Source organism: Schistocerca americana, chromosome 2 (genome assembly GCF_021461395.2).
Source record: "Schistocerca americana isolate TAMUIC-IGC-003095 chromosome 2, iqSchAmer2.1, whole genome shotgun sequence".
NCBI lineage: Eukaryota > Metazoa > Arthropoda > Insecta > Orthoptera > Acrididae > Schistocerca > Schistocerca americana.
This window is the reverse complement of record NC_060120.1, coordinates 272398879-272423644: the sequence shown is the minus strand read 5'-3', so window position 1 is coordinate 272423644 and position 24766 is coordinate 272398879.

The following is a 24766-nucleotide window of genomic DNA, read 5'->3' as shown; positions in this document are numbered from 1 at the left end:
CTGGAGTCACGGCGTGTGCAGCCGTCGGATAAGACTTCAGGTCACTGCTGGCAGTGACTGAGGGAGCTGTGACGGTACAACGGTGCGTCACGGACATCCTGCGTCCTAAAATGTTACCTCTCATGGAGCAGTATAATGGTGCCATTTTTCAGCAGGACAATGCTCGGCCACAAATGGCAAATGTCTCTATAAACTGTCTACTTGACGTTGAGGTACTTCCGTGGCAGGAAGATACCCAGATCTGCCCCTGACAGAACATGTGTGGGACCAACTCAGACATAAAATCTGTCCCAGTGCCAGTATCGGGATGTCTAAGACTGCTGAACAATAGTTGTGGGCCATATTGTCTCAGGAGACACCTGTCCCCAGCGAATCAGTGCATGAATTCAGACTAGAGCTAGTGCTCGATAATACTGATAAGTGGTCTCATACTGCCAATTTCTTTGTAAAGTTGATTCGATTTTGAAATCACTGAAATAACAACACGTGAAAGTTCAACCTGTGATGTTTCGTTGCATTTATGTCCTGTCCTTCTGGTTGCTTAGACTGCATTGCGGTTCGCTTGGCACGTTGTAACAACATACACACACTCCGAGCTAACATCCCAAAGATGTTCGGGATCACATGCGGTTCCTCTTCGAAATATCTTGGCTCAAACTCGTCTAGGGGTTGAACCACACGTGACGCATTACACGCCCTAAATTACACTTGCGAACCTTTGGTTAAATTGTCTGGCTGATGGTAAGTTTGCGAAATACAAAGTCAACATAACGTATAATAGTAATAATAACAATATCGGGAACTAAATTAATGACCCATAAATGATGTAGGCCACACAATTGTGTTTTGGGTAGAATAACGTTTAGTCAGAAAGCAAACTACTACCGAAACTGGTCGTATTTCGAGTTACTGTTACACTCGAGCGCATATCCATGTGACACGGTTGATCATTCACAATCTCATCCCGAAATACAACTACCTCCGCGAAAAGTTAGTTCACACCAGGCGCGCGATGGTCACCGCTCAGAGACTGTCCCGCGATACCACACAACGCGGAATGTTCTAAGAAGTTTCACTTCCTAGCTGCCTAAAGACGCCGGCCGCTGTGGCAGAGCGCTTCTAGGAGCTTCAGTCCGGAACCACGCTGCTGCTACGGTCGCAGGTTCGAATCCTGCCTCGGGCATGGATGTGTGATGTCCTTAGGTTAGTTAGCTTTAATTAGTTCTAAGTCTAGGGGACTGATGACCCCAGATGTTACGTCCCATAGTGCTCAGAGCCTAAAGACCAACTGTCCGCTTTCGCGTGTCAATCCGAACTGTACCCTTTAGTGTCTCCAGCCGAAATGTCCCTCTGACCGTCCCCGGCGGCGTTTCCCGCGTGTCGAATATTCTCGCTCAAGTGACTACGGCAGTTCCCTTTCCTGAAGCCGTCCATCTCATTGGCTACAGCTTATTCTACATTATTTCACATTTTAACATATTTAAATAATCAAAGCTTGACCACTTTCACGTTCTAAATAAAGTAACAATAATATCCATTACATAATAAACGTTAAATTCTTTTAGATGAAACCAATACAATTTCCTTCTTAGCTTTGAATGCCACGACCAGTAGCCTTGCACCAATGTACTTTCTGATAAATAAGTAAAGATCAAAAGTAACTATTATGCACTAGACTTTACAACAAGTATTGTATTATCTAATGATTCAATGAGGTGTCATGCTGTCATCGTTCAACGTATTTTGTGTGGAGGAAATGATGATCTGATGCTTAACTGAAAATACTGATAATTTAAATTTACTATCTTTTAAACAAATGAAGTTACAGAGTTGATATTTACAACATTTGTCATTTTAATGATGCGCTTCTATATGAAATCTTGATCGTTAAGATCGACTAAAGCGTTCAGATTTTAGCATTCAAGTCTTTGTTACAAAACTTGTGAATTTCACTTTAAAAATAAATCCTCAACTATTATAGATATGATCAATATTCAAGTTTTATTGGAAACGCCATGAAAATTTATGAAGAATTTTAGATTAAAATAACTGTGATTTAATTCCCTACATCACTACAGAATTAAATAGCTTCCATAAATGTTTCCCTTTATAGCCGATCTTAGGTCCGCCATATTTAACACTGCTACATCTTCTCGGCCACAAACGGCTTCTACTGGGTTCCCCTATGACGTAGGTTCTCGCCTGTCTCACTCGCACACTACAGCGATTAGGCCTCAATGGACAATAGACGTCTGTTCAAAATGTGTGTGAAATCTTATGGGACTTAAATGCTAAAGTCATCAGTCCCTAAGCTTACATACTAATTAACCTAAATTATCCTAAGGACAAACACACACACCCATGTCCGAGGGAGGACTCGAACCTCCGTCGGGATTATCCGCACAGTCCATGACTGCAGCGCCTCTGACCGCTCGGCTAATCCCGCGCGGCTAGACGCCTGTGAATTTCCCCATCTCGTGGTGAACCTGCGCCCTTTGTGGCACGCAGTCCTGGACGACAGGTTCGTTTCACAATTCCTGTAGGCGGACTCTTTCGGCCATATATTTATATGAGAGCGAAATACTAGTTAACTCACAACACAGGCACACACATACATACACACACACACACACACACACACACACACACACACACACACACACACGCATACGCACGCGCACGCGCGCACACACACACACACACACACACACACACACACACACACACACAGGGAGAGAGAGAGAGAGAGAGAGAGAGTGGGATTAATCTCTACAGATGGTTACCCTTTACTAAGTTTCCATTCGTGCTATGCAATGTTAGCGCCAGTGAGGGATGCCGTAATGAAACACTCAGCTAGCGACCCCGCAAGTTTTGTGAAACTAGTGCAGCTCCTCTGCAAGTTGCGTTCGCAGTAGCACTGAGGGCCGCCAAGTTATGGTCGCAGCTAACCCGGGCCCTCCTAACTACAGCAGCACACAACGCTGTAAGCAGCACAGCTCCTCAGCGGCATAGTCTCTCCAGCATGGTTAAACAAATTACTTCTGTGATTAAGAATAAAGGATTCTCACCCTATACACGCTTTGAAATTGCCTCACTAGCAGTAAGAAATTCGTTTGAAGTTAATATCTACTTTTTATAACACCTTTATTGGAAAATTTGTTCTGGAAGTTTCAGACGAAGTCTGTTTCCCTATTTTTACGAGAAGTAAGTTATGATAGCTGTTTCGAGCAAGCATCGCTGCGCTTACAGCATGGTAACAAACCTGAATTTAGAGCAGAATGTTCGAGTTCGTTCCCAAAAATAGTTGGAGAAAGAAAGGAAAACGGAAAAGAAGAGACTAAATAAAACCTTTAGGCTAGTAGTTTGAGGAAAGGTGAGATTAGCCACAGAAGAAATGAGGGCCTCTAGGCGCTTCAGTCCGGAATCACGCGGCTGCTACGGTCGCAGGTTCGAATCCTGCCTCGGGCATGGCTGTGTGTGATGTCCTTAGGTTAATTAGGTTTAAGTAGTTCTAAGTCTAGGGGACTGCTGACCTCAGATTAGATTAGATCAGATTAGTACTTGTTCGATAGATCATGAATACGACACTTCGTAATGATGTGGAACGTCTCAGGTTAATAAACGGTGTCTGTACAGGATATTACAGTAGACAAAATATTACATGAGAGTCAATATTTTTAATTTTTTTGTGGAGGTTGGCAAATTACCCACTTACTATATCCAAAAATTCATCTAATGAGCAGAAGAAGTTGCCATTAAGAAATTCTTTTAATTTCCTATTAAATGCTATATGGCTATCTGTCAGATAGTGCTTAGCGCCATTTGAACCATTCTTGCAGGCCTCTGCAGCAATGAAGAAAGTGAGTAGATGGTCCATATGTTATAAATATTCACTAAATTTATCAACAGTCACAACTGGTTTTGACGGGTTTAGACATAGATGTAGTGCGATGAGTGTTTGCATTTTAGACACAGTGTGTCCTTACGTTTCTTGGGGAATTAGGCACTGATTCAGCTTATGTTCCTATACAGAGAAACACGTCCATTAAAGCAAGTATCTCGTCAGGACAGCATAGCGAGATCTATGATTATGTTTACGAGACTACGAATGGAATCGTAACCAGTAGATTCAAGTGGTCAGCTGTCGGTGTTAGAGAACTCATCACACAGAATAAAGTTACGTGTGTTTTGAGAAAAACATCATCTCACCTGCTGAATGAGGTAAATAACGAAAATATGGTGAAAGTAAGAAAAGCTATTGCAGATCGTGGAAGTGGGTGGAAAACAAATGAAACTGAGTGTACTAGATTGTTTTACATGATAATTTTACGTGATCAAAACCTGAAGATCGAGCCAAGGAAATAATTTAATTTTTAGCATTACTCATTCATCCAAATAGGGAATGCTTATGTGAAATCATGCTGCAAATATGTCAGTAATTAAATTTTTAATAAGGACATATAAGGCAGTGCTAGCGTAAGAGTTAACCTTTGAGGAAACCAGTCTGGAATAAATTCTTGGTACGGAGTAGTTTATAGCAAGAACATGTGGTTTGCATGTACAGGCTGTATTGGGTATAATTGCAGATATTGCTGTTAGTGACTGAGGACAGTGTAGAGAACATTACATCAGCATTTACATCATTTGCAGACCAATACTTACAGCTATTACCATCAGTATGTTTTTAGGTTAGTAGTACCTCCAAGTACATGTGGCAAGAAAAAGCCATTAGTGCGTATTTTCGCATGGGCAGAAAGTCAGTTGTGGAAGTGTGGACTCGTGGACGCAAAACGGTAATCTATACTGAGTAGTCTACTTGAGGGTGTAGCTATGACGCTGAAAAAAATTTCAGGTTGTAAATTATGTGACGCGTTCGCTAGAAGACTGTTCGATACGGAGAAAAACAACGAAACAACCAACGCACTGATGTATATACATATTAAGGTAAAAACTAAATGAAACTTCGTCCGAACACGCCGTGAAGGCCCAACGGTACTGACCGGCCGCCCTGTCATCCTCAGCGCACAGGTGTCGCTGGATGCGGATACGGAGGCTCATGTGGTCAGCACACTGCTCTCTCAGCCGTATGTCAGTTCACGAGACCGTAGCCGCTACTTCTCAATCAAGTAGTTCCTCAGTTTGCCTCCCAAGGGCTGAGTGCACCCAGCTTGCCAACAGGGCTCGGCAGACCGGATAGCCACCCATCCAAGTTCTACCCAGCCCAACAGTGCTTAACTTCGGTGACCTGACGGGAACCGGTGTTGCCAGCGCGGCAACGCCGCTGGCACATATTAAGGTACCACATATAAAATTATCTGCACTTACACCCGTTAGACTCTGTATAAGGGGCGATCGAAAAGTTTCCATCGTACGGTCCAGAATAGGCAGTCAATCAGCCAAAATCGCCGTGAGGATTGAGGCATCATCCCACCGACGCATCAGGTTGGAGATAACCGTCTGATAAAACACCGTGTCCTGTTGCATGAAATATCTTCAACTGCCTCACCCGACATGAATCATCGAAACTTCAAGGCCTTTTTTAACGGACCGATGGCATGATAATCGCTTGGGGAGAGATCTGGACTATAGGGCTGATGCTCGAGTGTAAGTTCTGCACTGCTACCTTTTTGATAAGGAATGGTGCAGTCATCAAGTAGTAGCACAATTCCCTGGCGCACCATTCCACAATGATTGTTTCCGACATACATACTGTCCCATAAACATTCTACATTCTGTGAGGGACGTCTGCCGGTGTTTGTCCTTAGGCAGCCAAGAAACTAATAACAGCCCGTTGGTCCTGATTGGACTAATTAGGCAATAACGTCACCATTGTTCACATTCCCGCACGCGCACTATCCCCTTGCCTACATGTCGCTACTTACACACCGACACCGGCATTCGAGTCACTCAACTTTGCATAAACGCTGCAGGAAACGGAAACTTATTGATCGCACCTTATACAATCCTCGTTTGGTTGTTGTGCGGAAACAGCATTTCAGAATCGCTCTTCTAGCCTTTCTTTGTGACAAATTTTCCGTTCTACCAGAATGGACACTTTTTTTTCCTATTCTCTGACCGAATGGTTCCGGCTGTCTTGGCTTCTTCTGCCTGGCAAACTTTCCAGTTCTGTATTTTCCGCCGAAAAACATCTCTGTCTCATATTTCATAATGTGTTATCTTTCCTTCTCTCAGGTTTTCTTTTCTGTTGGCTTCTGTCTCGGGTTCTTCGACCGACGTTCATCTAATGATTTTTCTGACGTTTCGCCAGCACGAGTGGCTGGCATTCTCAAAGCTTCACCCTCCATTGCCGGTGGTGAACTGGAGGCGAGCTCTGCTGCTGCTTTCATCTGTTACTTTCCCCTCTTTGGGGAAGTGTGAGGGGGAGTTTGTAGCCTTTTGGCTTTTACTCCCCTGTGTACATGTGTGTGTGATTTTTCTATATATTTTTGGTGTCTGTGATATGTGATGAATTGTTGTGAATGAGTCTGGTACTTGCCTGAGGTAGGCGAGATGATTGGTGATATATGGGAAGGAACTGGATTAGGGATTGGGTATTGGGGTTTTCTCTTCGACTTAATCGTCGAAGGTCGTCATAGGGCGCTTGTGTTTATCGCGGGAGTGGATGAATGCATTTCCGGATCTGGAAGTACTTTCATAGAAGGCCCTTGCCAGATCCTGGAAAAGCTCTCTCAGGAGTGGGATTTCAGCTGCGGCGTGCAGGTCGTCTGTGGGGAATTCGAGAGGTAGATGCAGTGCCCTTCTGAGGGCGCGGTTTTGCAGCCTCTGGAGTTTGTCCAGGTGCTGCTTTGCCGCGTATCCCCAGACAGGGCACGCATACTCCATTGCCGGCCGGATCAGGGCCTGGTATACATTTACTGCTACTGGGCAGGGAAGGGAGCTGGTTGTGTTCAGGATAGGGTATAGGATGGACATTCTGGCGCAGACCTTCCTGTGGACCTCGGCTATGTGGGGTTTCCACGTAAGACGAGAGTCCAAGGTTACGCCAAGGTACTTGGCGGTTCTGCGCCAGGGGAGTTGGGTTCCATTTAGGTGGAGGTAGAGGGGGGGCGTTGAGGAGGTTCGCGCCTTCCGAGCCTGCGGGTAATCAACATTGCCTGCGTCTTCTCCGAATTGATGGTGATGCGCCAGCGACGGGCCCAGGTTTCTGTGTCGTCTAAAACCCTTTGTAGCCTACGAATGACCAGGTCCTTGTTCGCATTTCTCGTGTAGAAGGCTGTGTCGTCTGCGTACTGCGCGGTGTGCACCAGGGGGGCCGTTGGAGTGTCCGCAGTGTACAAACTGTACAATACGGGCCCCAGGACCGATCCCTGTGGCACCCCGGCACGAATACGCCTTTTGGTGGAGGTGGCAGTTTCTACTTTGACGGAGAAAGTCCTATTCGTGAGGTAGCTCTTGATTAGCTGAACTATGCTCCCTGGAAACCCTTGTGAGTACAACTTGTAGAGTAGCCCTCTATGGCATACTGAATCAAAGGCTTTGGCTACATCTAGTAGCACTATCCCGCAGTAGCCTCTGTGGTTGAAGCCCTCTGTGGCTGCTTCAACCATTCTCATGACCTGTTGTGGGGCAGAGTGGTTCTGCCGGAATCCAAATTGGATATCCGGCAGAATTTGCTCTCTGGTAATATGTTCTTGTATGGGTTTTAGCAGGAGGCGCTCATAGATCTTGCTGAGTGTTGGCAAGAGGCTAATCGGCCTGTAGTGCTGCGGGAATAGAGGTTCTTTCCCTGGTTTGTGTATCGCGACCACTTCCGCATGTTTCCAGCAAGCTGGGAACTCGCGGGAACGAGTAATCTCGTTGAGGACGTTCGCGAGGTGTGTGATCGCTGTGGGTAGGAGTTTTTTGACTAACTGGTTTGTGACACTGTCGTGCCCTGGCGCCTTTTTTGTAGGGAGGGACCTGATTACTCTTGCCACGTCCTCGGGCACAAAAAGTATGGGTTCGTCCTCTGGGTCCTCCTCAGCATTGAGGAAGACGGCCAGTTGACGACTGACTACCTCTTCATGCTCTTCATCCTGGGGTTCAGCCGTTTGAAACTGCTTCTCGAAGCAGTCGGCGAGGGCGTTGGCCTTCTCAGCATGGCTGTAGACCAGTCCCCGCTCGCCGTGCAGTGGCGGCATCCTAGCGCGTCTTTTTGTGAATTGTTTGGTTGCTTGCCAAAGTGTATGATCGTCTACTTTGAGAGCTGTGAGGCGGTTTTGCCATTGCTGGTTTCTGTGCTCATTGAGCGCTACCTTCAGTTCTCTCTGTAGACGATTGAGCAGCCTCCTGGTGGCCTGATTTCTGGTGATCTTCCACTCTTTTGCCACTCTGTTCTTGTGTCGGATTTGAGCTAGCAAGTGTTCCGGGCGGTGTATTTTCGGTGGGGGGCCATCCCTTTGTGGTGGGGTGGCCTCTTCCGCTGCCTGCAAGATGGTGCCTGTCAAGTCTAGTAGCGCTTGTTCTACCGTTTCGGCAGTAGGTGGCGGAGCGCGAGCGATATCAGAGGCGACAGTTTCTTGGTATCGCTCCCAGTCTGTGCGTTTGTAAGACGTCTGGTACCGTGGGAATGCTACCCATTCTCCCACATCGACTTCTAGAATCACAGGGTTGTGGTCGGAGGACATTCTTTTGATTGTCCTTGCGTTCACAAATCCTGCGATCCTCCTAGTGATGGAGGCGAGCTCGCGGCCGCAGACTATATGTACCTGGCGCGCCAACGTCCGAGGCCTTCTCCGCGGTCATTTCCGGTGCGGTTCTCCTCTTGCTACCTGCGACGGTAGTTCGCTGCAGTACGGGCAGCCAGGATCCGTTTACCTTAAGGCTTTCCTCTTTCTTGTTGAAACTGTTCGCGTGTTTTTGGATTTCTACAGCTTCTCTGAACAAGCGCGTGTGATAGTGCTTCTCTACAGCCAGAACTTCCGTGTCGGCGAATTTTATTACGTGGTCGGTCTCATTCAGTGCATGCTCTGCCACGGCCGATTTCTCCACCTGCCCCAACCTGCAATGTCGCTTATGCTCTTTGATCCTGGTGTTAATTGATCGTCCAGTCATTCCGACATAAACTTTTCCGCATGTGCATGGTATACGATATATTCCCGACATTGCAAGTGGGTCTCTTTTCTCCTTCGCCGATCTAAGACACTCTTTGATCTTCCTTGTCGGTTTGAAAATCGTCTTTACGCCGTGTTTGCGCAATATACGGCCGATTCTGTCCGTCACTCTGGGAATGTATGGCAGAAACGCCGTACCCGACATTTCTTTTTCTGGTTCCTTACTTCGCCGAGTGTTTGGCTCTGTTACACTTCTAATGTAATTTGTGGAGTACCCATTGCTCCGCAGAACAGTTTCCAGGTGTTGCATTTCTCGTTTGAGGTGTTGAGGCTCACATATTCGTCCTGCTGTCGTTACGAGCGTACTAATCATGCCTCTTTTCTGGCTCGGGTGGTGGTTTGACAGATTGTGCAGGTATCGGTCCGTGTGTGTCGGTTTCCGATACACGCTGTGTCCCAGGTTTTCGCCATCCCTTGTGACCAGCACATCTAGAAATGGCAGTTTCTTGTCCTTTTCTACTTCCATGGTAAATGTTATGTTGGCATGGAGGCTATTCAAGTGTCTCAGGAATTCACCGAGCTGTTCTTCGCCATGGCTCCACACCACGAAAGTATCATCGACGTACCTGTACCACACCTTAGGTTTGCAAGTCGCCGAGTCCAGTGCCTGTGCTTCGAATTGTTCCATGAAGAAGTTGGCCACCACTGGACTGAGAGGACTACCCATGGCGACACCTTCCAGCTATTCGTAGAAATCGCCATTCCACGTGAAATAGCTCGTGGTGAGACATGCATGGAAGAGCTTTTTGATGCCTTGCGGGAACATCGAACCGATGTGCTCCAGAGCGTCACTGACTGGCACTTTCGTAAATAACGAAACAACATCAAAACTGACCAGGATGTCGTTTGGCGCAAGTTTCAGTTTCTTCAGCTTCTCAATGAAATGTCCTGAGTCCTTAATGTATGCGTCGGTCTTCCCCACGTGTGGCTGGAGCAGAGAGGCCAAGTGTTTCGCCAGTTTATACGTTGGTGAGCCAGGAGCGCTAACGATCGGTCTCAGTGGAACGTTGTTCTTATGGATCTTGGGTAATCCATACAACCGAGGCGGTAGGGCTTCTGTGTTGCGCAGGTTTCTCTGTATGTCCGCCGGCAGAGAAGACGCCTTGATTAATCGATTCGTATTCCGAGTGATACGCTGCGTCGGATCTGCGCTTAGTTTTCGGTACGTCGTCGGATCTAATAGGTCTCGGATCTTTTGCTCATAATCTTGTCGTTCAGTGAGGTTGACCACTGTGTGTGACATGTCGGGAATCGGCTTGTCGGTCTGCTTCCGGCATCTTTCAAACTTTTTCTTTTGCCGCTCGGTGCAGCGCTCGAGTTCGTTCTGCATGCTCCTGTGAGTGATGCTGTCGATCTTGTCCCAGTCGTCTCGATGCATTCGTAATGAAGACCGAAGATTATGAGCAAAAGATCCGAGACCTATTAGATCCGACGACGTACCGAAAACTAAGCGCAGATCCGACGCAGCGTATCACTCGGAATACGAATCGATTAATCAAGGCGTCTTCTCTGCCGGCGGACATACAGAGAAACCCGCGCAACACAGAAGCCCTACCACCTCGGCTGTATGGATTACCCAAGATCCATAAGAACAACGTTCCACTGAGACCGATCGTTAGCGCTCCTGGCTCACCAACGTATAAACTGGCGAAACACTTGGCCTCTCTGCTCCAGCTACACGTGGGGAAGACCGACACATACATTAAGGACTCAGGACATTTCATTGAGAAGCTGAAGAAACTGAAACTTGCGCCAAACGACATCCTGGTCAGTTTTGATGTTGTTTCGTTATTTACGAAAGTGCCAGTCAGTGACGCTCTGGAGCACATCGGTTCGATGTTCCCGCAAGGCATCAAAAAGCTCTTCCATGCATGTCTCACCACGAGCTATTTCACGTGGAATGGCGATTTCTGCGAACAGCTGGAAGGTGTCGCCATGGGTAGTCCTCTCAGTCCAGTGGTGGCCAACTTATTCATGGAACAATTCGAAGCACAGGCACTGGACTCGGCGACTTGCAAATCTAAAGTGTGGTACAGGTACGTCGATGATACTCTCGTGGTGTGGAGCCATGGTGAAGAATAGTTCGGTGAATTCCTGAGACACTTGAATAGCCTCCATGCCAACATAACATTTACCATGGAAGTAGAAAAGGACAAGAAACTGCCATTTCTAGATGTGCTGGTCACAAGGGACGGCGAAAACCTGGGACACAGCGTGTATCGGAAACCGAGACACACGGACCGATACCTGCACAATCTGTCAAACCACCACCCGAGCCAGAAAAGAGGCATGATTAGTACGCTCGTAACGACAGCAGGACGAATATGTGAGCCTCAACACCTCAAACGAGAAATGCAACACCTGGAAACTGTTCTGCGGAGCAATGGGTACTCCACAAATTACATTAGAAGTGTAACAGAGCCAAACACTCGGCGAAGTAAGAAACCAGAAAAAGAAATGTCGGGTACGGCGTTTCTGCCATACATTCCCAGAGTGACGGACAGAATCGGCCGTATATTGCGCAAACACGGCGTAAAGACGATTTTCAAACCGACAAGGAAGATCAAAGAGTGTCTTAGATCGGCGAAGGAGAAAAGAGACCCACTTGCAATGTCGGGAATATATCGTATACCATGCACATGCGGAAAAGTTTATGTCGGAATGACTGGACGATCAATTAACACCAGGATCAAAGAGCATAAGCGACATTGCAGGTTGGGGCAGGTGGAGAAATCGGCCGTGGCAGAGCATGCACTGAATGAGACCGACCACGTAATAAAATTCGCCGACACGGAAGTTCTGGCTGTAGAGAAGCACTATCACACGCGCTTGTTCAGAGAAGCTGTAGAAATCCAAAAACACGCGAACAGTTTCAACAAAAAAGAGGAAAGCCTTAAGGTAAACGGATTCTGGCTGCCCGTACTGCAGCGAACGACCGTCGCAGGTAGAAAGAGGAGAACAGCACCGGAAATGACCGCGGAGAAGGCCTCGGACGTTGGCGCGCCAGGTACATATAGTCTGCGGCCGCGAGCTCCACCACCGGCAATGGAGGGTGAAGCTTTGACAATGCCAGCCACGCGTGCTAGCGAAACGTCAGAAAAATCATTAGATGAACGTCGGCCGAAGAACCCGAGACAGAAGCCAATAGGCAGTTTGTCAACGCGTGGCCACGAAAGCCTTAACAATTTTGTTTTCTTTGCTGTTGCAGTTACTTTTCATATATCAGTTTTAGCTTGACTGGGAGTCTCAAAGACGTCCACTACCTCTCTTGGTAATCTTGTTTGTCTCATTCTTCTAACATGCCGACAATATTTTATCTTGTCGTTCTTGTTTTTCGTAACCAAATAAATGTTGAAATGCGTTCACGCTTCGAGATTTGCTCTTGGTCTCTGTGTTCTTTCTTCAGCACATCATGGACATAAAATATTTCTGAATACCTTTCGTTGTCTTTATTAGAATTCTTCTAAAGGGTGTCCGAAAAAATACCGACAACGCTATGTTGTGTGGGAAGGCTAATAGATCGGTTTTAAAGAAGAAACTCATACCCGGAAATGCACGAATTAGGCGCTGGAGAGCATCGAAGACTGAGAACGAACGGTTGTAACGGTTTTTCTGATTTGTTTTTGTATGTGAATACATAACGTATGCAACCCTGTACCCATCCTTGCACTGCGTATGAACGGACTAAGCCTAATAAACTTCCTGGGCATGTGCTACATTCCTCCACACAGCCTCTGTCTACATTCTACTATTGTGCGGTCTGCCAGTAATGCAACATTGGTGACAGCAGTGTGACGTGTTCCGGTACACAACAGCGCAAATGACCGATATTGTACACACATCAAAAAAAGTTTTGCGTCACCTCGGTTCCCATAACTCCTGAAGATAGACGTTGACTGTGGATGTTGTATCACAGACACAGTCCCTTTGACTGTTCAGAGATATCACTAAACCCGTCCAAAGATGTAAACAACCATGCATGAGCAGCGCCTATTATACGGAGTCCGACAGCCGATCAGTTCGTCATTCCACCACGAAGGAGGTACACGGCTCGTGTTGTCTGTAGTTCAACCATGCCTAGACGGTCAATACCGCGGTTTGATCGCGTCCGCATTGTTACTTTGTGCCAGGAAGGGCTCTAAACAAGGGATGTGTCCAGGCGTCTCGGAGTGAATCAAAGCGATATTGTTCGGACATGGAGGAGATAGAGAGAGACAGGAACCGTCGATGACATGCCTCGTTCAGGCACCCCAAGGGCTACAACTGCAGTTGATGACCGCTACCTACGGATTATGGCTCGGAGGAACCCTGACATTAACGCCACCATGTTGAATAAATCTTTTCGTGCAGTCACTGGACGTCGCGTTACAACTCAAACTGTGCACAATAGACTGCATGATGCGAATCTTCACTCCCGACGTCCACGGCGATGTCCATCTTTGCAACCACGACACCATGCAGCGCGGTACAGATGGGCCCAACAAAATGCCGAATGGACGGCCCAGGGATGGCATCACGTTGTCTTCACCGATGAGTGTCGCGTATGCCTTCAACCAGACAATCGTCGGAGACGTGTTTGGTGGCAACCCGGTCACGGTCAGGCTGAACGCCTTATACCCACTGTCCAGCGAGTGCAGCAAGTTAAAAAAATGGCTCTGAGCACTATGGGATTTAACTTCTGAGGTCATCAGTCCCCTAGAACTTAGAACTACTTAAAACTAACCAACCTAAGGACATCACACACATCCACGCCCGAGGCAGGATTCGAACCTGCAAACTTAGCGGTGACGCGGTTCGAGACTGTAGCGCCTAGAACCGCTCGGCCACCCCGGACGGCGAGTGCAGCAAGGTGGAGGTTCCCTGCTGTTATGGGGTGGCATTATGTGGGGCTGATGTACGCCGCTGGTGGTCATGGAATGCACCGTAACAGTTGTACGATACGTGAATTCCATCCTCCGATCGATATTGCAACCATATCGGCAGCAATTGTCTAAGCATTCGTCTTCACGGACGACTATTCGCGCCCACATTGACACATCTTGTGAATGACTTCTTTCAGGATAAGGACTTCGCTCGACCAGAGTGGGCAGCATGTTCTCCAGACATGAACCCTATCGAACATGGCTGGGATAGATTGAAAAGGGTTGTTTATGGACGTCGTGACCCACAAACCACACGGGAGGATCTACGCCGAATCGCCGTTAAGGAGTGGGACAATCTGGACCAACAGTGCCTTGATGAGCTTGTGGATAGTATGCCACGACGAATACAGGTATGGATCAGTGCAAGAGGACGTGCTACTGGCTATTAGAGGTACCGGTGTTTGCAGCAGTCTGGACCACCATCTCTGAAGGTCTCGCAGTTGGTGGTACAACATGCAATGTGTGGTTTTCATGAGCAATAAAAAGGGGGAACTGATGTACTAAGAGGTCCATGAATAAGCAATTTATTGCTAGCGCACTCGAGCAGATGTAATTTCGATGGATTGCTCACGCACTGCCTGCGATATGTAAGCTATAAGAGAATCTCAGACCAGAGAGCAGTGTTGACTGCAGTAGGAACTGTGTGGCAGTAGGAATAAGTAGTAGCTAGCAGTCTGGTGTATGGAGTTGGCTGGGCCGGTCGTGGGGAGCGATGGCGGTGCCTGGCGATGTAGTATAAGGTAAAAGCAGCCTCGCGCATGTGTACTATTGTTATATCAAGTCCCATGTAAATGTTTTTAAAAAAATCTCTTAATAATAATCTTTCTTATAAAAATTAACTGTTGATAATCGTTCATCTCTACTCAAAGAATTTACTAATTTCTCCAATCCATGGTCATCCAGATTATTATAAAGAAAAATCAGTTGTTTCCTTTTATACATGACAAATCTAACGGCCAGCATTGCACTGGGCTGTGCCAGAAAAATTTCTTATAGGAGCAGATATATACGTGTTATCCGACGACTTCATTGAGGTAAGAATTTTCAATTTATTCAGTATGATCTTTCAGGGCCATGACGCAGCACTGCTGATGCCAAAATTTACCAGTTTAGATTCACAGTCAGTTAATTATTGAAAGGTTGTAAGTGAGCCACAATTTTATTGAGCGATTAGTCACATTTTTATTATTGGTAGGTTACGGAATTTATCTGTTGGTAGGTTATACTGAATGTGAATGAATGTCATACATAGGTATTTTTTACTGTTGGGAGATTACACTTGTCGATAACCGACCAGGATCGTATTTTTGTGAATTTATGAGAATTAGTCAGTTATTTATCTGCTCTTATTTACCTAATATTGAATGTAGTTTGTGTCTGGCGCAACGCATTTACTAACTTGTCACTCTTTCTTTCACAGATCATCGGCAATTTATTGCTCTTTGTTGTTATTGTATTTGTTCCATTTTTGCTCTGTCTCTGTTTGATTTGGTGCTTATCTTTGACTTGTGAAAATGCCGCGAAAAACTGCTAACAGTACATCGCGATGCGCAGTGAGTGTAAAAGAGGACTTCAATAATATGACAGATAATAGCAACGATCTCAGTTTCATAATGATATTCCTCCAATTACAGATAATCAGTGCGTACCGACCACCAGTAATGATTCTAATCTAAATGATGAGCAAACAAATTCAATTATGTCCACAATAAAATTTAACGTCTATTGATGACGCGGCCCGTTCCGATACACTGAACGCTGCCCAGTTTGACGCACCTGATTTGCAAAATTTACACAGTGAACAGATAAATGTTTCTCATGAAGATGAACAATGTACTCATAACACGTCAGATTTATTTGATTCCGGTGTAGTGACCAACAGTGCACATCCAATTGGCAAACCTTTTCGTGAATCAGACAATGACCAAATGGTTACAAACAACGTGACACATTCAGATACACCGTCACACAGCACAGAGAAAAGAGTCGCTAATTTTGGCTTGGCTCAAGTTGTGGCATTATTACTACAACTCAATGAAAAATACGACAACCATTTCAAACAACTTAATGAAACGTACAAATAATGAATCGAACAAACAACTTAATGAATCGTACAAACAACTTAATGAAAATCTCAAACAGTGGAATGAAAAACTAGACAACAATTTCAAACAACTTAATGAAAAACAAGACAACAATTATAAACAATTTAATGAATCGAATAAACAACTTAATGAAAATTTCAAACGGTCGCATGAAAAACACGACAACCGTAATGAACAGAACAAACAACTTAGTGAACAGATTAACAGCCGTTGTCGTGAGGAAATTAGGGCTTGTGTCAAGGATAGTACTGAAGAAATTAGATCCGTTACACAGGAATTACGTAATACACATGCAGACACAACAAAATTACTTAGAGATGAAATTAGTGCAGTTGCTAAACAATGTTCAGAAAACACAACACAGTTACGCGACGAGTTTAAATTAATGTCAGCTGATCTTTCACGCACTCTGGATGCGAAAGTCGAGAACAACAGAACAGCCAAATTGACGAACATTTTAAAGTGATAGAGATGAAAAATGTTGCAGTCTCTAACACGACACAGCATACACCAGATTCCGAACATTTCTCAAACTCACACAGCCGGTATAATTTAGGTAATTTACAGAGAGTACGTGACTTAGATTCCAAACAGTCACAGACAAACAGATTATCATATAATCCTGAATCAGTTCACACATCCAGAGACGATAATTTTGATTATAAGCACTTTCTATCCGTAGAAAATTTAAGGTATTTAAGAATGACAGAACAGAGATACACTCTTTGGACTGGATACAACAATTTGCTTTCACATGTCCACCAGCTTGGCCTGTAATGCAGAAACTAAAATTTATTTGCAGTGCATAAGTGGCCTCAGGGGATTCATTACACTTTGATCAAGATGTGCCGTAGCGTGCACAGGGCCCCGAGCCATAGTAGTGCTATTTCTTCTTTAGTTTTCTGCAATGTTGCCTACTATTTTACTATCCTTTATATCTATCAAAACAGCTCCTCAACTATCGATCTATCTAGGGTTAAAAATGAGTAAAGGAAACCTGATATGACAAGTTTTACCTGAAAGTGACGGTTTTCATTAGACACTCCTGAAATGACAAGAACTAACAGCATAATTTTAATAAGTGACAAAATTTTAATTATCAGTATCGTCAAAATTATCAGCAAGAGCAAACACATTTTGGTAACAATAGAGGCTTTTCCCCACAACAGCAACAAAACCAGCCGGTTAGCATACCTAACCAACAATGTAATGTACAAGGTCAACCGAGCTTTGATGTTTAGCCGCCAACGCATATAGCGTCGTCTCCGACAAATAGTAACGCACAGCAACGAGGAAATCACTACGTACATCATTTCAACTCCTATCGCAACGCGCCGTATAATAATGACTATCATGACAGACCTAAAGGTAATGAGCACAGTTTTCAGCGTACATTTAATAACAGTAGGTCTTATCAGCTGCAGAGTCAACCACAACAACAGATTATTATGAATGAACCAAACAGTAGATATCACCCCGAACGTAATACGTCAGGACGAAATAACGGAACAGTACAAATAGTAGAAATGCTACAACATCCACCTGCAAATAACAGCACTTCTGAAAGAATTTGACTAGATACAGTACAGGTTGCATCTTCCAGCAACGTAAGCAATACTTTTGACACACAGAATCTCGTTCACGAAAATGTTATTACTTTTGACGACATCCGAGACACACTTTTACAAGAAAAACCAGTTATACAAAAAATCATTTCCCACACTGTTATTGAAGTAAAGATTGGATCATCCACATTTTCAGCAGTAATCGATTCTGGATCACCTATGTCAGTTATTAATGAAGAAACTTTCAACGAATACAACAAAGAGAACACCTATCCTACGTTGCCATTAGGCAAAACTAAAGTAAAAGGAGCAGTATCTGGTAAGGTAGTAGATGTGAAATTGCAGACACACTTATCAGTTTGTATTGCAGGTCATAGGTTCCACTCAAATTTTTGGATTGTTCCCTTATTGAAAACAGACGTTATGTTACGTACGAATTTTTGGTACAACATGACGCAATTATTGACTTTCAAAATTCCTATTTAATGTTAAAGGATGAAAAAGTACAACTGGCATTAGAATTTCAGCACTTTTTATCTGCAGATGAACAGGCAATTAATCGAACAGGTCATTTCTACATCGCGTAACACTGACTGTCATTCCACATTGTTCACAGATACGTACGTACACAACTATAATTCACCAGACGAAGCCGACTATGACGTTATGCAAATGATTTCTGATAAAGTAAAACAGAGTAACGCAAATACAGATGACGAAAGTACTCAACTACGCAAAATTCTTTTACAGCAAGCTCCAGTTTTTGACAACATCCCTGGTACTATGTCCCGTTTTATGTATGAATTTCAAGTTAAACAGCACGATACATGTAAAGCCAAACATTATTCCATTCCATATATTCACAGAGAACAAGTTAAGAAAGAATTGCAAGCTATGTTTGACCAAGGAATTATTGAACCGGCAGTTAGTCCGTACATAAAGCCGCTCCACATTGTTAAGAAAAATGATGGTTCACTCCGACTCGTACTTGATTCGCGTCATGTCAACGACATTATTATTAATGAAACAGATCGCCCACAGACACTTTTACAGAAATTTCATGGTACTGCTATTTATTCCACATTAGATTTGAAATCGGGATTTTGGCAAATTCAGCTCCATCCGAACTGCAGGATGTACACAGCATTTCTCTGTTTTGGTGGTTGTTATCAATTTTGCAAATTACCGTTCGGTTTAACAATTTCTTCAGCAGCGTTTATTCGCAGTTTGAATACTATACTTCCGACAGAACTTAAAGACAGAATCACAACATACGTAGACGACATCCTTATTGCAGAAGCTAACTGGTCTGAACACAATTTGATTCTGGAACAACTGTTGCAAACTTTTCGTGCACAAGGACTCACAGTTAATCTTAGCAAATCACACTTTGGCAAAACTTCTATAAAATTTCTTGAACATGTAATTTCAGCAGAAGGCATTGCGCCTGACCCGGAAACACTTCAAGCTTTACGTGAAATTACTGTTCCAACGACGAAGAAACAACTACGTAGCTTTTTGAGATTAATTAACTTTTTCCGTAAATTTATTCATTACCCTGCTTTAGACACCCCTACATTATGCCAATTGACGGGTAAAAACGCTATATGGTTCTGGGATAGCCAAGCACAGTCTGAGTTTGTTAATTTGAAACATGCCTTGTTGGATGCACCACTTTTATCACACCCATATCCTACGAGAAATTTTTCCATTGCCACCGACAGTTCTAACACCGCTTTAGGCGTACACGTTTTTCAGGAAATTGAAGAAGACGGTACTACAGTAATTAAAAACATCGCCTTTGCAAGTCGCATTCTGTCACCTGCTGAAAGCAATTATTCTGTTACAGAACTTGAAACATTATGCGTTGTTTGGGCATTTACCAGATTTAGGCATTTTCTTTATGGAAGACATACTACCGTTTACACAGATCATAGAGCTATACAGTTTTTACTTTCTGCTAAATTTACTCACGACAGGTTAAGCAGATGGAAACTTTATTTACAGAAATTTAATTTTACAATTGTTCACATTCCCGGTACACAAAATATTGTAGCAGACGCACTATCCCGTTCTCTCAGCAACAATCAGCAAGGCATCGTAACCAACTTCTGCCAAGCAAATTTTAGTCTCATGTATATTCTAAGAGTTGCATTTGAAATTTCATTTCGTCGTCATTACGAGACATGGCAGAAGAGCAGACCAAAGACAGTATGGAAAGAAATTAAAAACCTTTGGCAAGATAGGAGTAACATTACCATTAGAAATCATTATACTGTACGTAAGAATATTCTGTTCCGCCGCTCTTACCCTGATAGCAACAACTGGTTATTATGTATTCCTGACGAACTTGTTAACAAATTAATTTGGTATACTCATTTAAGTTACGCACATTATGGAGCCAGAAAATGTTTTCTTATACTGAGACAGAACTGTTAATTTGCCAACATGGAGAAACGTATTCGACGAGTTTTAGCGTCATGTAAAATCTGCCAGAAACCTAAATCACACACGACTTCACATATTCCTCCGTTACATCTCATTGTACCCATTAAATTGAGACACATGGCCGCTGTAGACATTTTTGGTCCGAAACCCAGATCTAATAGAGATTTATGTTACATCTTTGTCGCTGTTGAACTCACTTCGAAATTTGTTACCTTGACTCCGTTACGCAAAGCTACTGCTAAATCTATTTCGAATGCATTTGTAAAACATTTTTTATTCCATGTAGGGCATGTATTGAAAGTAAGTTCCGACAATGGACCACAATTTCGATCTGCAATATGAACACGTATGTTACGATCTAGAAACCTTTCTCCGATCTATATATCCAGGTATCACGCTTCTTCGAACCCTTCTGAACGATTGATGAAAGAAATTCGTATGTAGAATACACTGCCATAAAAGACATATTGATTGGGATACACACATACTCTCATTCCAGGATGTAATTAACTCCATACCAAATGAATCTGCTATGCCATCTCCGACTGTTATATTGAAAAATGTTGAACCACCCAACAAAATTAAAGAATTAGTATCTTTTCCTACAACTCGTCGACTACGCCACGATGAAATAATTGACATTGCGCTCAACACCATCAAACGTGCCGCAGAGCGCCGGAGAAGACAGCAAAATAAGGTTTGTACACGCCGTGACTTTCCCATTGGACAGAAGATATTAGTATGCACACATTATTTATCCAACAGAGGAAAAAGTAGATGCGGTAAATTTGAGCTTCTATACGCAGGTCCATATAGAATTCGCAGCATTTCTCACCTCAATGTAGTATATGTCGAAACTCTGAGAACCAGAAAAAGCAAGGCCAATCTCCATATTTCCAGTATTAAACCCTTTATTGAATGAACATACGTTATGATTTATCACACTGTAATGCCATTTCCAGATATTTATATGACCACTTACTGATGATGATTATATTTTTTCTTGGCAAGTGCCCGAGAAGATAAGGTTAGGATGTCGCTTTTCTTGTCGTTACACATCAGACCGTGGACATTTTTCCAGATAAACGTACATATTATATGACCACTTATGCAATTATATCTATGTGACTACTTACTGATGATGATCATATTTTTTCTTGGCAAGTGCCCGACAAGGTAAGGTTAGCAGGTCGCTTTTTTTTGTCGTTATATATCAGACCGTACACATTTTCCATTCTTTTTATGTATATATGAAGCTTTTCCTATCGAAAGTAGAATTTTTGTCTGTATACACTATGAAAGCTTTAGGAGATAACAAACACCAGTTGACTTTGACATTTTGCCTTATGATATCTCAATATCTTGACCATTCTACATTTTTTTTGCTACTACATTATGGTATTGTGTGTACATTAGGGCACTTGAAAACTGTCTATGTTTTTGACCTAATACGTTTTCTGTCATGCTCTGCTGTATGCTTAGTTATATCACTAGAAACAAGTTTTCATTTAATGGGTATGTGATTTAAATGCAAGAAATTAATCCACATTCATCATTTTCAGAAAGCAATAATGTGTCAAAGAAATAAATTAAACAAAACACAGTGGCTTACTATGAAATGGAAATTTTACCATCAAAATGAAAGAAAGAAAATGCAATACCTTGTCATGAAGAGTAAATGGATCAGAGTTTACAAACATTAACAAGAATATACTATGAAATGTCCCCTTTGAACACTTATACAAGACTGTGCTTAAACTGACACACAATATTTTTAGCGCAACACAATCTGACTTTCAATAATCCCTACAAAAGAATGGCCCTGACTAACATTAACCTATACCTTTCACAAATCACTTGCTTCACAAAAATCTTCGTTACTCGAACTACTGCAATACAGCCAGCGCCACTACTGCCAGCTAAATAAAAGATTCAAACTACGGAAGGCACTAACTACTGATAGGCATAGTTAGAAAATGAAAGATTTTAATAGAGAACAAACAATGTATTTACCTTAATAGTACTGAAAACTCATAATATACATAGCAGTTCATGACATCCAGTCTTACAAATTTCAAAACTCTGCCATCTCTCTCCCCACATCCACCACTGCTGGCGGCTCACCTCCAACTGTGCAACGCTACGTGCTGTTAACATCCAGCTGCCCAACACTACAATGGCAGACAACAATGCGAACTAGCCACAGACTGCACACAGCACAGCCAGTGATTTTCATACGGAGCGCTATGTCGCGTTACCAATATAAGAACCTAAACAGCCTACTTACAACTATACATACTGTATAATAGCAGTCTTAAATAATTATTTTTCTTTCAAAGTACGAGGCGATTATTGCAGACTGTCAGACAGAACTACACATGTTAATTTTAGTGATGAAATGTGCTAGAAGTAGGAAACTCTATAGTATATGAAGTAATGAATGATAATGAATAGTTGTATGAGACTGGTAATATGAATAATGAATAATGAAGTGTCTATTTTTTGCATATATAATAAATGATGATGAATAGTTATATGAAGGATATGGTAATATGAATAATGACGTTTTTCTTTGCAGATGATGATAATGATGAAGTTTATGTATTTTGTGTTAGTTAAGAAATGCTATGTAGTTATTTAAGTATTTTTCTAATTCCTTTTGACAGTATGTCTTATGTCACATAGTATAACGACGGAATGTTTTGGGAAAGACAGCTAGAGTACATACATGTTGAGTACACGTTTCATTACCGGTTAATTCGAGGTTTACTACTTTTCAGCATAATATACATTTTTTCTTTCAGGTCAATACTCCATTCTGAATTTTTTCCAGGAAAAGCTTGTCATGATATTAATATGCTATAAGCAGTTAGTTATTAAATCTGTTCTAATACTTGCATTTTTTACCCAGTTGTATGTATCATTCATGAATGTGATCACATATACTCTACTTGTTTCATAACCTTGCTACAGCTGACTCATGACGAATGACGTTATTAATCCTTATTTTCAGCAATAAGTCAAAAGCAAATATTTTCATGCCCCAGCAACTAATTGTCAATCCCAACGCAATGCATTGCTAGCACAAAACAAATTATTACCAGTCCCACTATTACCAGTATACAACTAAATAATGCTACCAGTTTAAGACATATTTCTAGTCCTAAATACAATGCAAATTTCTCTGATGTATTGATTCCATTATGTCTATGTATTATTGGACTAAACACCTTGAATACTAATTCCAGCGTCTTACATTTTAAACATGTCTTATGTCACTTACATGATATCATATATAAACACCAGCAACTTGATGCTACACTCAATAACTCCTGTTTTGAATGATGACTTGTGAATAATACTGAATAATGTTTTGTAAAACTATATAAATACTTTGTAACTGGACAATGAGTGCCAATAATTACTGCAATGATATGAGTTATGAATAGTGTTTTGTAATACTCCATACTTACTGCACAAACACTTTGTAACTGCCCAATGAGTGCCAATAATTACTGCAATGACATGAGTTCTTAATAATATTTTGTTATACTCTGTAAATGAATACCAATAATTACTGTAATGAGATGACTTATCAATAATGTTCTGTAATACTCCATACATACTACATAAATGTTTAGTAACTGGCCAATGAATGCCAATGATTACTGTAATGAGATGACTTATGCATAAATACTATGCCAATAATTACTGTAATGTGATGACTTATGAATAATGTTCTGTAATACTCCATACATACCACATAAATGTTTAGTAACTACCCAATGAGTATGAACAATTATTCGAATTGGTTGATACGCTAGTGTAATTCTGAATGATGACTAGCATAAAACTTAATGTATCCTTCACCTTCTGACGTAATTGCCACTAATTACTGCGATATCCGTATGTCCTGTCCATCCTCATGATCATGGAGCACTATATTTGGTTTTTGCACTAATTCTATGTTGATGTAATGGTATGGATTCTACCAGAATGTGGTGTTGACATGAAGCTGTCCACTACTCTGACCGAAGGAGATGATTATGGTCCTACTGTTTGGTGTACCTAATGTACTACCAAAATGATAACATACAATGTTAATACAACATTTCAGTGTCTTGGCTACACTGATAAATACTTCAGGGAAGAGAACTTCAGATTGTCTCACTTGGTGTTGTGCTTCTTTAGAAAAATATGGACTTTCAGTGCAGCTACATGCATCCCACTGTGCTACAACCATGATGCTATCCTTCCCATTCCTTTCCTAGTTCTTGTAAAATGCTAAAGACTTCTACAGTGAGTGTGCACTCCTTGATGTGTTTAATTCATGTAAAAATGTTAAAGACTTTTACAGTGTGTGTGCACTTTATTTCATTTCTCAACATGTTTAAATTCTTGTAAAATGGTAAAGACTTATACAGTGTGTGTGCACTTTGTTTCACTCCTTGATATGTTTAATTCATGTAAAAATGCTAAAGGCCTCTACAGTGTGTGTGCGCTTTATTTCATTTCTTAATGTATTCAGTTCTTGTAAAAAAATGCTACAGACGTATACAGTGTGTGTGCGTTTTATTTCATCTCTTAATGTGATCAGTTCATGTAAAGATGCT